This window comes from Chenopodium album, chromosome 8 (assembly GCF_948465745.1).
Source record: "Chenopodium album chromosome 8, dcCheAlbu1.1, whole genome shotgun sequence".
Lineage (NCBI taxonomy): Eukaryota > Viridiplantae > Streptophyta > Magnoliopsida > Caryophyllales > Amaranthaceae > Chenopodium > Chenopodium album.
In genome coordinates this window covers 64758066-64769274 of record NC_137841.1, presented here as the reverse complement: position 1 = coordinate 64769274, position 11209 = coordinate 64758066, and positions in this window count along the sequence as shown.

Sequence of the window (11209 nt, the reverse complement as noted above, 5' to 3'; positions counted from 1 at the left end):
AGAAGTGAGGCTTGCCCAAGTGATGAGTGCTTTGGTTGATGTAAATGGATGTGAGGCACCTCATTTGGAGTGTGAGAGTGTTTTTGAGAATGATGTGGGCCAAGGGCGTGAAGTTGAGGGGAGATTTTCTTGTGATGAGGGGATTTTTGAGGATTTTGATCCTTTTCATTCCCCATTTGAGCTTGAATGCCATCCTTCCCCTTATTTACCCCCTTTGAGAGCTTCCCTTGGTGAGGATGTGAGTGAGCCATCTTTAATTTTGAATGAGGGATTCCATGAGGATGATGATGATGAGTTTGAGCAATCAAGAGAGATTTAAAGTCCCTTGAGTGATGGTGGAAGAGTTTCTAATGAAGAAAATATCGATTTTGAGGTTTCCAACCCCCTTCCCCATCTTGATGAGTCTACCTTGCATGTTTGTGACCCTTCTATCCATGAGTCTTTGGACTTATTTGAGGTTATGGCTAGTATGTTCATTGAAGGTGTAACAAATCATTATAGCCTCTTGAAAGAGTTCATTGGCAATGCTTCATGGGAAAGAGATGAATTTGAGAGAAACCTTTATCCTTTCATGCATGGTTTAGAGACTCTAGGCTTTGAGGATCTTGAGGGAGTTGTTGTTCATCGTTGTGATAGAGAGGAGGATGAGGTTGTTTCTATTGGAGAGTTTTTGTTTGAGGGAGATGTGAGTCATGAGTGTTCTTTTGAGGATTCTATGATTGATTTTCATGCCCTCGTTGATGATGTGAGGCTTTGTGAGACCATTGTTTCTCCTCCCCTTCCTCATGTCCCTTTCTCAAGGAAATTTGACCACATCTCCTACTATCCCATGTTCCTCCCCTCTTTTGTCTTAGAGCCTATTGAGGACCCTCTCTTGTTTGATGAGACCTTTCCTTCTCATCCTCCCATCATTGAGGAAATGGGTGATTGTGCCACCCAAAAAGATTTTGAGGAGGTTTTGCCTTTTTATTCTCTTCCTTATTTTTCTTCTTCTTTCTCTTCTTCTTTTTTTTGATTTTTCTTTTGATTTTTCTTCTTTCTTTTGGCATCTTCCTCCTCATTTACGTGCAATAATCTTGTTGCACGTCCTCCTCCCATCATTTGCCTACTTGTTATCATATGAAATGTGTAGTAGTGCATTTGATAAGCTCTTGCGTTCGTTGCAATATTATTTACTAGAGCAGTCTCGCTTGGACGTTAAACAAGCCTTTCTCGGGAAGTAACCCGAGGTTTTTATTGCTTTCATTTTCTTTCCTTTTTAGATTAGATTTTCTCTCATGGAAATGTTTGTGTGCCTTTTGCTAGGTACATGGCTTGATATACTCTTATGCATTGGTTTGGATCAAGAACCAAGGAAGTTTGACGCCTATTTTTGCTAGCATAAGGAATCGAGATTCAATTCAAGAGGAAATCGGCTTTGAAAGGTTAAATTGGTTCATTTGCGGGAAATTACACCCACCAATATCCGGTAACATCTTTCTTAGCTCTTTCTCTAATGGTTGGTGACTCGTTGGACATGTGTTGGTTTGTTGGGTTGATTTCTTTCTTTTCCCCTCCCATGTTTTATTTGGTTTATGTTTGATTATATTGTCTCATTCAAGCTTGGGGGAGGGTATCCTATCATGTTTGGTGGGATGTTGATTCATCTATGCCATGCACTTGAGTATATGCATTTCCATGCCTTTTCTTATATTTTGAAAATTCCAAAAAGATTTTTGTTTACTTTCAAGGTAATTTTGGCAAAATGTGTTTTGTTTGTTCTTATTTTGGACATTTTGTTTTGGAATTGCATTCTTGAATGTTTTTCTTCCTAAGTGGTAAATGTATGCACGGTTTGAGAGCGTCATTGGTTGACTCTAGGATACTATATGCTAAGGTAGCCGGTTTAAGAACTTTTAGGGGTCCATGAAGCCTTAGTTCACGGGAATGTGGTAAGATGGAGTAGCTCTCTATAGTGGATTTGAAACCCTTGGTTGGTATTTGTTTGGTTATAATCCCTTGTGAGCTTCATTTGTTCTAGCCTTCATCACCTTGTTGAGCGGCTATTTAGGATCCTTGACTATGCATGTCTTAATCCTTGTTTTGACCTCTAGCTCCCAAGATCGTGACCGGGCCTCTCTAGGGGAGGAAAAGGGCACCTTTTCTCATTTTTCTTTATCTTCTTTTTATTTTGTTACAAATTTGATTTTCTATTTTGCATCAACCTACTTATTAACCAATTTGAGCCTAATGTTTCCCGCTCTTGTTTAAACCGCATTACAAACCCAATGGCCTATGTTTACCAACCCTGTTAGTTAGTGAAGCATAGGCATGTGAGGTTTGAGTTTTGAGAGTGTTGATCATGAACAAGAAAACTTTGTGAATTGGTTTAAGTATGGATTTGAAAGTTGAGCTTGAAATGAATATGCAAAAAAGTTTAAGAAGAAAGATGCAATTCAAGAAAATCAAATGAAGTTTCAAGAAAAAGCCGTCCATGGTTAGAAAAAGGCAAGGACACCTAAAAAAAAAAAAAAATAAAAAAAAAAAATAAAAAATAAAAAATAAAAACAAATAAACACAAATAATATATTTTAGTTTGGTTTCGTTTTCTTCCCTTGTTTAAGCATTGAGGACAATGTTTCGTTCAAGCTTGGGGGGGGGGGGAGCGTTCCTTCATTTTTTTTGTATATATTGTGTGTTAGTGTTGAGTAAGCTTGTGGGAGATGGCATTATTGGTATTTTTGTTTGATATTTTGTGAATTCTTGAGTTTGTTTTTTAGAGTAGGCCACTCTTTTGCTTCACTTAGGAAATATCACCAAAATTTTCAAATTTTTACCCCGCCTTAACCCTTAGCCTTACGTTACAACCTAATAAAAGACCCTTAGACTTTAGTGGGGTTAGGTCAAAGAACGGTGGAGGGAGATAGACTTCAAACCTATGGAGAGAGTATGCATAGTTGAGATGTCGGGATTACCTTCTCAAAGTTTTTCATTTCTTTATCTTTTTCCGGTTCCTTCGTGGAATCATGAGAAGCTAGCTTAAGGGTTGATTTGAAGCTAATGGAGAGAACGCGGCCCGATTGGTTGGGGCTAGGGCGGATTGAGTCCTCATTAGTTCTCTATGCTTAGCATATGTTATGTTTCAATCAACCATTGACATCTTAGAACGTGCATACATTTGTCTATTTAGAAAGGTTCGCATTCATTGGTGTTTGTTCCTATCTCTTGTCCAAATATGAACTTGTGTTTTTCTTTCTCGTTTTATGTTTCTTTTTCTTTTCTTTTTATTGTCGTGCCTTGGTTTTTATTTAGAGTTGTGGGTTAAACTCTTAGGACACCCTCACGAGAGCACACTCGTCCTCTAGGGCGATCTAGGGGTTTAAAGGGCTTGTCATTAGTTGCTTAAAGTGACCGTGATTCCTACGAAAGTGAGTTAGTGTACATTCTTGTCTCCTTTAGTGTTCTAGCTTTGCTTGAATAAATCATTCTCCTTCTCCCGTGTTTCATGTCAATTTGCTCGAGGACGAGCAAAAGGTTAGCTTGGGGGAGTTTGATAAGTGACTTTTATGTCACTTTTATGGTGTTTATTGAGTCGTATTCCGACTTATTTTCCAATAATTTCACCCTTTTTATCCTTTATTTCTATTATTTTATTATTCTCGTCTTTTATCTTTATTTTGAGTATTTTTGTAATTTTCTATAGTTTTTAGTTTATTTTCGTGTTTTATTTTATTTTTAGATTAGATTAGATTAGTTTAGCATTTATTTTAGATTAGATTAGATTAGATTAGTTTAGCATTTATTTTAGCATTTATTCTCCCTAGTCCTATTAATCTAATCACTTTCTCTGATAAAGATTCACCCCCGGAAGGTGATAAACATTACAAGGCATTAAACCTCACGGTAGTCTGCAAAAGGATGAATGTTCCCATGACTCTCGTAGACAATGGATCGGCTATTAATGTCTGTCCACTTAGGACTGCAAGGATGCTTGGCATAAAGGATGAGGATTTAACTCCGTCTACACAAGGAATAAGAGCTTACGATAATACCCGACGTCAAGCTCTTGGCAAAATAACCCTAAATATGACGGCAGGAGCAATAGAACATGCTACTACTTTTCAAGTAGTAGACATCAAAGCCTCATTCAATCTGTTGTTAGGACGCCCTTGGCTCCATGATCTAAAGGTCGTCCCTTCATCTCTCCACCAACAAGTGAAAGCCATAGTTGGAGGAATCCCCATCACTATTGATGCTTCGCCAATGAGGATCAAATCGATAGAGAATCCAATCATTAACGTAGAGCACGACGAAGATGATGAAGACCTATGGGGCTTTAACGAAGAAGTCTCCTTAATCCAAGAGGATGAAAGGACATCTCTTTGCCACGACCCCCATTCTAACATGATTATCAACACTATGCTGAAGAAGCAAGGACACTTCCCTGGGATGACCTTAGGAAAGAAGAAGGAGATAGAAAAATCAATAGAGTCACCTGGCCTCCCTAAACTATATACTTTCGGACTTGGTTTCGAATCGACTCGAAAAGATCTCAAGCGAGCCCAGGACAAATTGAAAGCATGTAGGGACGCTCGCATTCAAAAGAAAGCAATTCCAATGGATCAGTACCCTCTTACACTTAATGGTCAGTTTATAAAAGAAGGAGAGGACTATCCATGCCATGAATTTCCCGAACCATTTGTTGTAAATGGCATACGACAACCAGGATTCGAGATTTTCTTGGATTGCTACTTCACTGACGAAATCCCAACTCCCGTCCATAAGGAGAAAGCACCCCCATGCTTTGACTTTAACGTCATGGGATTACTGTTTGAGCGAGAAAAGAATGAGTCAGTTTATGAGGAAGACAACTCTTCACTCATTCAAACGGTCCTACAAAGTGAGAATTTCGACCCCTCAAAGCTAATTACTCCAGCCGAAGGATCGCTGCAAGGGTGGCGCAAGACTATCAAGGTGACTACTCCGAGTGGAAGAAAGATATCGATCACGACGGGGCAAGGGCCGATGTTTGAAGAATCGTCAGAGTTAGAGTCAGAGTCTAAGTCAGAGTCTTTCCCCGTAGAACCTTCTAGGTCTTTAGCTATAATGTCTCCCCCTCATATTTCTTCTCCTAGGATAGTTAGTGATCCAGTCCCTGAGGACATATCACTCTTTGATGTAATGATCTCAGAGTATAATAATATTGTTCATTCTTCTTACTTCTCGTGTTCTTCCCTAACCCAAGATGATGAACATTGCTTAGCTAACGATGAAAAAGATAAAGAAATTATTAAAGCAATGGAAACACTGGAAAAGAAAACACCGATAATTGAAGAGACTGAAACAGTTGACATCTCAAATGATTCAACTCATAAAAGAGAAGTTAAAATCGGACTAACATTGAATAAATAAGAAAGAACCGATTTAATTAACTTGCTTAAGGAATTTATCGATGTTTTTTCTTGGTCATATGAAGATATGCCAGGCATTAGCAGAGAAATAGCTCAACACACTATACCACTAATTCCAGGAATGAAACCTGTAAAACAAAAGTTACGTCGAATGAAACCCGACGTAGCACTTAAGATAAAAGAAGAAGTTCGAAAACAAATAACTGCAGGTTTCATCAAGGTATCTAAATACCCCGAATGGGTCGCCAACGTCGTCCCAGTTCCAAAGAAAGACGGAAGGGTAAGGATGTGTGTCGACTATCGAGATCTAAATAAGGCAAGTCCAAAGGACGACTTCCCTTTGCCACACATCGATATTCTGGTAGACAACACAGCAAATCACGCGCTTCTCTCATTCATGGACGGATACGCAGGGTACAATCAGATTCTTATGGCGGAAGAAGACATGGAGAAAACAACCTTCATTACACCATGGGGCACTTACTGTTACACGGTAATGCCATTTGGGTTGAAAAACGCGGGTGCTACTTACCAACGTGCATCAACTGCCTTACTCCATGACATGATGCACAAAGAAGTTGAAGTATATGTCGAAGACATGATTGTGAAATCAAAGGACCGTCCGGGCCATAAAGTAGCCTTAAGGAAATTTTTCGAAAGGTTAAGAAAATACAATATGAGGTTGAATCCATCAAAATGTGCTTTTGGAGTCACCTCAGGCAAGCTCTTGGGGTACGTTATAAGCTCTAGAGGAATAGAGATAGATCCAACCAAGATTAAAGCAATCATGTCGATGCCACCGCCCAAGACCGAGAAACAGATTCGAGGATTCATTGGCCGGTTGCAATACATAAGTAGGTTCGTATCAAAACTGACAACGATATGTGAACCAATATTAAAAAAGATCAAGAAAAACGTACCAGTAGTATGGGATGATGAGTGTCAAAAAGCCTTTGACCGGATCAAAGCCTATCTTGCGAATCCTCCCGTACTAGCGCCAGCACTTCCCGGAATACCTCTTAGGTTATATTTGACGGTTACCAAAGAGATAATGGGAGCCATGCTAGCACAAGAGGTGGAAAACAAAGAGAATGCAATATATTACTTAAGTAAGAAGATGCTCGAATACGAAACACGCTATACACCACTCGAGAAATTGTGCCTCGCTTTGGTGTGGGCCACAACTAAGTTGAGACATTACATGTTGGTGCATACCGTTTTCGTAGTATCCCGATTGGATCCACTCAAATACTTGTTCGAGAAATCAACACTCAATGGACGTATTTCAAGATGGATAGTCAACTTAGCCCAGTTCAATGTGCGGTTTATGCCACAAAAAGCCATTAAAAGATCTGTGGTGCCAGACTTTCTAGCAGATTTTCCAATAGAGGACTCGACACCAATACAGGACAATGAATTTCCAGATGAAGATTTGATGGTCACCGAAGATGATACTTGGACCTTGTATTTCGACGTAGCCTCAAACCAAAAGGGATGTGGTGTCGGAGTGCTATTAGTATCACTTAAGGAAGAACACGTCCCAATCTCAATAAACCTCGATTTTGACGATACCAACAATGCTGCTGAATATGAAGCATGCGTGGTAGGCCTTGAAACAGCTCTGGCATTGGGAGTAAAGAAGTTAAGGATATTCGGAGATTCTTCTCTAATCATCAATCAAATATCTAAAAGGTGGAAAGTAAGGAGCGAAAGCCTAGACCCTTACCAAACTTATCTGGAAACTCTTACCGACCAGTTAGAGAAGGTGGAATACACATATCTACCTAGAGAAGAAAACCAATTTGCTGATGCCTTGGCAAGATTAGCCTCAATGGTTAGGATTCCCACGGATATCGAGTAAATGCCTCTAACTATTGAAAAAAGGCACAAACCGGCATATATACAGGCTATAGAAGACAACGACCCAGTCCAAGACGAAGATGAAGAACAAGAAGAAGAACCATGGTACACAGACATTCTCAACTATGTCACCAATGGAGAATACCCTCCTCATGCTGACAAAAGAGCAAAACGAGCCTTAAGACTTTTGGCTTCTCAATATGTACTCATAGACAACGAGCTACATAAAAGGGTACCTAAAGGTCGAGCTCTCCTATGTGTAGGGAAGGTGGATGCCCAAAGAATAATGAGAATGGTCCACGAAAGAATTTGTGGAACTCATGTAAATGGCAAAATGTTAGTCCAGAAAATAATGCGAGAAGGGTATTATTGGACCACCATGAATAGGGACTGCCATCAATATGTGAAAAGATGCCCTAAGTGTCAAGTTTATGCCAATTTACAACACGTTCCTCCATCTTTACTCTACACCTACACATCACCTTGGCCATTCTTTACATGGGGAATTGACATAATTGGCAAGATCACTCCTCCAGGGACAGGAGGCCACGAATTTATTCTAGTGGCAATTGATTACTTCACAAAGTGGGTTGAAGCGCAGTCATACGCTAAACTCACTGCAAAACATGTAGCGCTCTTTATCGAGAGTCGATATGGAGTCCCACATGAAATGATAAGTGACAATGGAACTCACTTTCAAGCTGAATGTGAAGATCTGTTACATAAATATGGTATCCAACATCATCATTCGTCCCCTTATAGACCTCAAGCAAACGGAGCAGTCGAAGCAGCTAATAAGAATTTGAAGACTATCATTGAGAAAATGACAGAAAATTATAAGGATTGGCCTGACAAGCTTCACTTTGCATTGTGGGGTTATCGCACGTCAGTCCGTACGTCAACAGGAAATAAACCATTTTCTTTGGTATATGGAATGGATGCCGTACAACCTGTCGAACTAGAAATACCATCTCTACGTATTGCGCTAGAAAGTAAACTCGATGAAGTCGAATGGACTAGGGTACGATATGAAGAATTGATCCTACTCGACGAAAAGCGACTAGAAGCTCTACATCACACTCAGTGCTATCAAACTCGTATGGCTAGACATTTTAATAAGAAGGTCAAGACAAGAAATATCAAAGTAGGAGATTTGGTATTAAAAGCGTTAAGAAAAAACGTTTTAGATCCAAGGGGAAAGTTTAGACCTAATTGGTCTGGCCCCTACATTGTCAAAACAATCCTGTCAGGTGGTGCAGCAAAGTTAACTGATATGGATGGCAATGAATTCTCAAACATGACCAATCTTGACCAACTTAAAAAATACTACCCATAATTGCTTGAGTAGGACACTCAAGAGAGCTACGTTTGGCCTGATTCCTTAGGAAAGGATACGTAGGCAACCCATTACGGGTGCGGCCACTTTATTATTCGACATCTCCGCGTTCCAGAATCAGCTAGAATTCAACAAAAGTCGGAAAAGCTACTGGCGTCGCATAATAGAGTCTGGCGCCAGCAATTGGTCTTTAGCGCCAGCCGATGATATTGGCGCCTGGCGCTAGACCTTAATAGCTGGCGCCAATCTGCAATTTCCGGCGCCAGCTCGGCATTAAAATCTGGGCGAATTTTGGTGTTTTTCGGAAATTTTTCGACTTCCGTACTCGAAGAATTTCTGGAAAATTAATTTTTTTTTTTTGGTTTTTCATTGCTTTAATAAAATAAATTTAAAGTGACAATTTAATTGAAAGCTGAAATTTCATTAATGAAATAAAATTACATTGTTAACGGAATTCAAATAAAGCTGAAATAAATTAACTTTAAATAAAAATTAACAAATCTAATAAATCTAAAGCTAAGCAATGTTCTAGTCTTTCTTTTCCTTCTTTACTCTTTTCCAATTCTTTTCTGTCTCTTCCTCTTCATCCATTACTTTAGCTAGTAGGCATCCTTTAGAGGACCTACATTCAATTTTAGAATAGATTGTTTCTCCCTCAGCTAGCACCCCATGCTTTTTTTCCATCCAAATCTTTTTGTCTGTAGCTTTCCTTTTTCCCTTGTCTTTGGTAGTACTCTTTTTCTTAGGCATTGTAGGTGTTTTGAACTCAATTTTTACACCTAAGCGTTCCTTAGCCGGTGTTACCCTGTCACCTAGACGATTCTTCACATCAGTTTTACCCCGATTAGTTGAAGACTTCCTCAGTAACCACTTCTTTACATCATTAGGTAAAGAAGGGGGAACCTTTTGGGTAATCACTTCCCATAAAGGTCTAGCGCTCCAGTAAGTGTCAAATTTATCTACTTCTTGAGATATAGGATACTCATAGGGAGGACGAAGATCCCCGGAAGGAATATTTTGGAGCAAGCCTTATTGTCTCTTTACCCTGCAGGGATAATAATATGTCACGCGACACAAGCTTGGGAGACGGCAGAAAGGTTGTTTGTTAACACCAACCATCCATTTTATTTTCCACCATGGGACGACCCACTTGATAGCAAAATCACGTGATTCAAAGACCTTCCTCCACCCATGGCGCCCAATTTTGGGAATGCGTTTCTTCCTTCTCACAAAGCAAGTGGGCGTATAATTTTCAATATCGTCCGGAGGGCTAATTAATCCTAGCCTCTCCATTAACCACATCTGTAAAAAAATTGCAATGCAATATTACAATACAAAAATATATTTTTTAATTTCTGTAATTAAAAGTATTATTTTTCTACCTGTAATAAAATTGGAGAGCCGCGAAGAGGTGCTTTTGGGTCCCTTTTCAATTCATCTAGACTAAGCATAGTCTCTCCAACTATCAATGGCATTGGATTTCTCCCTGATTCAATCTGTTCTAGCACAGTGGTTATAATTGATTGTCCCTCATTAATTTTACCACTACTAAGACAATATTGATTAAGTATACAGAATAAGAATGCCCTTCTTCTATATATGTGACAAGATTCAGAAAGCGGTTTATCAAAATAATAGCGTGCGAATTCTTTCAAATTCACTACATTGCCATCTACTATCTTTGATAAATCCCTTTCCCTCAAGTTAAAAAAGCGCTCAAAATCCTTATAGTAATATGCATCTACTCTAGGGATTACTACCAGGTCTATTGCAGGGAAGCCTAAAATAGCACCAAATTCCTCTGGCAAAGGGCTAATTTCATCATACCCTATTCTAAAACAATGTGTTTCAATATTCCAATATTCTAAAGCGGTATGTATGAAGTCTATGTCTAGATCTACCCCTTTAATGCCAAAAATTCCCCCCAAGTGAAATAAATCCAATTCTTTTCTTTCTTTAGCATTAAGAGATCGACACCATCATGAGAATATTGGGTGAAGGTTTTAGTGACTAAAGACATAATCATTATTATTTTTTTCTAAAGAGAAGAATATTTTTCGATGAAATTATGAGAAGAATCGGCTGAGCAGGGGGCTATTTATGCACAAATTGCGAGGAATTTCAATCTGACTGGAATACGGATTCAGCGTCCATTGGCGTCACTCACCGGGAATTGGCGTCACCCATTAGCCTTTGGCGCCACACGCTAGGTGTAGCGCCTGGCGCCACGCGCCACAGGCTGGCGCCAAATCAGCGAAAGCCGCGCGTGCTCATTTGCGTTTTGATATTAAAACTGGAGTCGGTTTAATGACTTTATGGCCTCGTTTTATTTTTTCTAAATATGTTTCTATCCTTTTTTTAATTAATTAATTAATTATAACAATTATTTTTAGTTAATTTTATTTTTATTATATTAATTCTCAAATATCAGCTTTTTTCTCTCCATTTTATTTTTTCCTTCTTATTTTCTTTTTGGGGGAGAGAGTCGGATAATACCCTCCATCAATAATAAAAATGACGGAATTTTTGCGCAAATTTTTTATCACACTTGCACACACTAACATACACTAACATAATAATAAATAATAATGAATTTACAATAACATAAAGTACAAAGTGTCTA